This window comes from Haplochromis burtoni, unplaced genomic scaffold (genome assembly GCF_018398535.1).
Source record: "Haplochromis burtoni strain Fernald_Lab_line unplaced genomic scaffold, NCSU_Asbu1 Contig_454, whole genome shotgun sequence".
Lineage (NCBI taxonomy): Eukaryota > Metazoa > Chordata > Actinopteri > Cichliformes > Cichlidae > Haplochromis > Haplochromis burtoni.
The window spans coordinates 460,635-464,693 of record NW_024582815.1 but is presented as its reverse complement, the minus strand read 5'-3'; positions in this window follow the sequence as shown (position 1 = coordinate 464,693).

The window sequence follows — 4,059 nt, the reverse complement described above, 5'->3', positions numbered from 1 at the left end:
CTAATTTTTCATGATTTGTTGGATTAACCCACTGAGGTCTGAAATACAACCGGCCATTTTTGACTCCTTTTGAGTTTACGTTTGTATTTCACCCTCAAATTGTTTCATTTTATTTTTTCCCCTTGCCTTGTTTGGTATCATTCTTTTCAGCTCAACTGAATTTAGCTGTTTTTTTTCACTGACATACTGCATTAGTATTACTGATCTGAAAACACAAAGAACTTAAAATCCTAGTAGTATTTTTTACAATAAAGAACAAAAAAAAACAACAAAAAAAAAACGACATGTTGAGTAAATGTTTATAACTTGAAATGCAAATATAGGTTTAATATAAATATGACATTCTTGAGTCACCAACATTAGACATAAGTTTAACAGCCTCTGTAAACTAATAGCCTGGCTTGAGGCTGCTGTTTTCTCTGACAGTTCAATCAAAATTAGAAATGCTACTCTGGGAGACTGAGAACTTAATAGTAAATGGTCTGTATTTGTATAGCACAGGTTGGTGTCCTCGAAGAGTCCGACCAGGTAAGCCTCGCTGGCCTCCTGCAGAGCCATGACAGCAGAGCTCTGGAAGCGCAGGTCGGTCTTGAAGTCCTGAGCGATCTCACGGACCAGGCGCTGGAAGGGCAGCTTGCGGATCAGCAGCTCGGTGGATTTCTGGTAACGGCGGATTTCTCGCAGAGCCACGGTACCGTTTAAATTTTTGTTCATGACAGTGTAGATTTCTGACATTTTGTGTAATTTAAGCATGTAACAATGTGATTGTTTTCCAAAAAATAATTTTAACCATATGTAACCGCCTGCATGTGTTTGGGGAAAGAAGGCTTTGATTTTGCCACCCCATTTGATTTCTTTGCCACCTTAAAAATTTCTCTAGATCCGCCCCTGCTATAGATTAACTAGTATTTATTATCGTGACAATTGTCGGGCTGCTTTCAGTCATCCCAGTATCCTTGGCTGAGGCTGAAAGAAGCTTCAGTGCTCTCACAAGACTAAAAACATGGCTAAGGTCAACAATCATCATCATCATTTATTTATTTATAATACTGTACAATACTAATATGCACATAGTAACAATGACTCAAATGAGATTAAACAATGCTGCTGTATGCCATGTCCACCAGGAGAGACTGGACAGTAAATATGTAAAACCAATATGCCACCAGTTTATCTCAGTTACTGAGAGGAGAAGGCATGTGTTTGGCTGCTTCACATAGTGGACATTGAGTTGTTGTGTGGGGCACCAGTAGTCCATGTCTGTTTCTGTAACTGTAGTTCATGTTTAGAAGAAAAAAAAATCCCAGCTGACTGATTTGATCGGGGCAGTAGTGCCTAAAATATTGCATAATTTTGCTGAGAGATCTTTTACTTTGTGGTAATCTTAGATGAGTAGTTTTATGGACAAAAACCACCAGGTCAATAAGTGTTCCCTTAGTGCCAAAATATAACAGATGTTGGTGTACTATAACTGAAGTAATGTTGTTAAGTCCGTAAAGTCATATTCTTTTGTTATGGCTCTATTTTTATATGGAATATGGCTGAAGTAAACTAAAGTCTAAAATACTTGTCTGTTTGTTTAATAGTAATTTAGCATTATATAATTCACATATAAAACTATGAGCTGTAATTTTAAATGGTTTAAAAGCATGTAGAATAGCATATGTAGGCAGGATCGTCCCCCGCCACCTGCAGCTGGCTGTCCGCAGCGACGAAGAGCTGAACAAGCTGCTGGGCTGAGTGACGATAGCTCAGGGTGGTGTGCTGCCCAACATCCAGGCCAAGAAGACTGAGAAAGCTAAAGAAAATCCAGCGACTGTCCTCAACCAACTAACGGATCTTTTAAGAGCCACTCACAACCTCTTAGAGTACTCTTGATTAAAGTAATGAAACTAAATATTTAATCCATAGGTGTCAAACTTATGTTCACACTAGAACTGAAGTGGGCCTGTTAGTCAGTGTGTGCAACACATTTAGCTGTTTTACTACATGAATACAAATCTGACTGACTTAAATTGTAAAGTTATCACCCAAACCTTTGTTTTATAAACCTGCTGTAAAAACAGAAATCTGTGTACTAAGAGCATAAACATTCTCATTGTTTGTACTTGCACTAAAACTTAAAAACAAGACAGCTGAGCAGGTTAAAGAAGTTCAGACTAATAATAATTATAGATCACTACAAACATGACTAAAATAATACAATCACAGAAGAAAGCTCTTAAATACGTGGCAAAGACCAAGGAACTGATCGTGGACTTCAGGAAGACCAGGAAACACTTGACCCCTGTTTCAATCCAGGGGGTCAGTGTTGACATTGTGGAGGACTATAAATACCTTGGAGTACACATTGACAATAAACTGGACTGGGCTAAAAACACCACAGCACTTTACAGGAAGGGCCAGAGTCGTCTCTATTTTTTGAGGCGACTGAGGTCCTTCAACATCTGCCAGAAAATGCTCAGGATTTTCTATGAGTCTGTTGTGGCCAGTGCGATCCTCTATGCTGTTGCATGCTGGGGGAGCAGGCTGAGGGTCGCAGATGCCAACAGACTTAATAAACTAATCCGTAAGGCCAGTAATGTTGTGGGGATGGAGCTTGACACCCTCAAGGTGGTGTCGGAGAGGCGGATGCTGTCCAAGATAAAGACTATGTTGGATAACACCTCCCACCCACTCCATGACATGCTGGTCAGTCACAGGAGCACGTTCAGTGAGAGACTGAGATTACCAAAAAGCACCACTGAACGACACAGGAAATCATTCCTGCCTGTGGCCATCTCCCTGTACAACGCATCCACTTAACACACTGTTTGCTGCTACAGCTACACATGTTTCTTTTCCAACTATTTATTTATGAGTGAAGTATGTATGTGTATATATGTATAATAGTTGGCCTAGAGTACGTATTACGTTCATTCTTAGTTAGGAGCTATTGTCTGTTCTTCGTCTGTTAATGATGTGGTTTTAAAATTGACTAGCATTCTGTAACAAAGAGAATAATAATTCTCCCCAGGGCATTAATAAAGTAGTTCTGATTCTGAATACCTGTGCATGTCTGGTTGTGGAAAAGGAAGCCACATTGCATTAGCGCTGAGATGTTCAAGAGGAGACACTGAATGGAATGAATGTTGGTTAAATGTGCAACGTTTTTGGCTGCGCTCTTGGAATGATGTCTGCGCTGCGTCTTATTAATTATGCTGCTTGGATGACGTTCAAATGGACAATTAAAGTGCCGTTACGTTGAAAGGATTTTATGGTCAAAGTCTATTGTGGCTTCCAGTGGATATATGTTTTAATGGATGATCACTGAAGATTAAAATAAATAAAAAAAATAACAAAATCGAACAAACAAACGGGAAAATCATGAGTCAAACAGGTGGTGATGATTGTTCCTCTAATGATTTGGGGGGAAAGAGAGAAAGAAAAATGACTGGAAAGGCATTGTTGAATAAAATCGAAAAATTACAAAATGAATGCAAAATATGTCAATAAAATGAAAGGACTAATACAAAAAATGAAAGCGCTCATGCAACACAATGAAAATCTTTCTCAAATTAAGCAGTATTTGGTGGATTTAAAGGCACTGTGGAAAAGGCTTCAAGTTCACATGTTGAGGTGTTGTCTTTGGTGCCAGAGGAAGAAGTAATAAAACAAGAGGAATGGTTTTCAAGATCATGAAATATAAAGGACATCCTTCTTTCACTCCACATTCGACATGGAAGGGTTCGGTCAGTCTGCCGTTTACCTTAATCTGGACAAGGGATTTTTTATATAATACTTTAATCATAGAGATGAAGGTTTCAGGCATATTATACGCTTTCATTACTTCCCACAAATAAGAGTGGGAGATGTAATCAAAGGCTTTCCTTTGGTCGAGACTTAAATATAAAAAATTCTGTATCTTTTCTACTATAAATTATTTCACGCAGAGTACATAAGTTATCCCACATCAGACGACCTCTTATTGCACATGTTTGCTCTTTTTCTATAATTTTATCTAATACCTCTTCAAACCTATTCATAATTATTTTAGCAAATATTTTATAATCAACATTC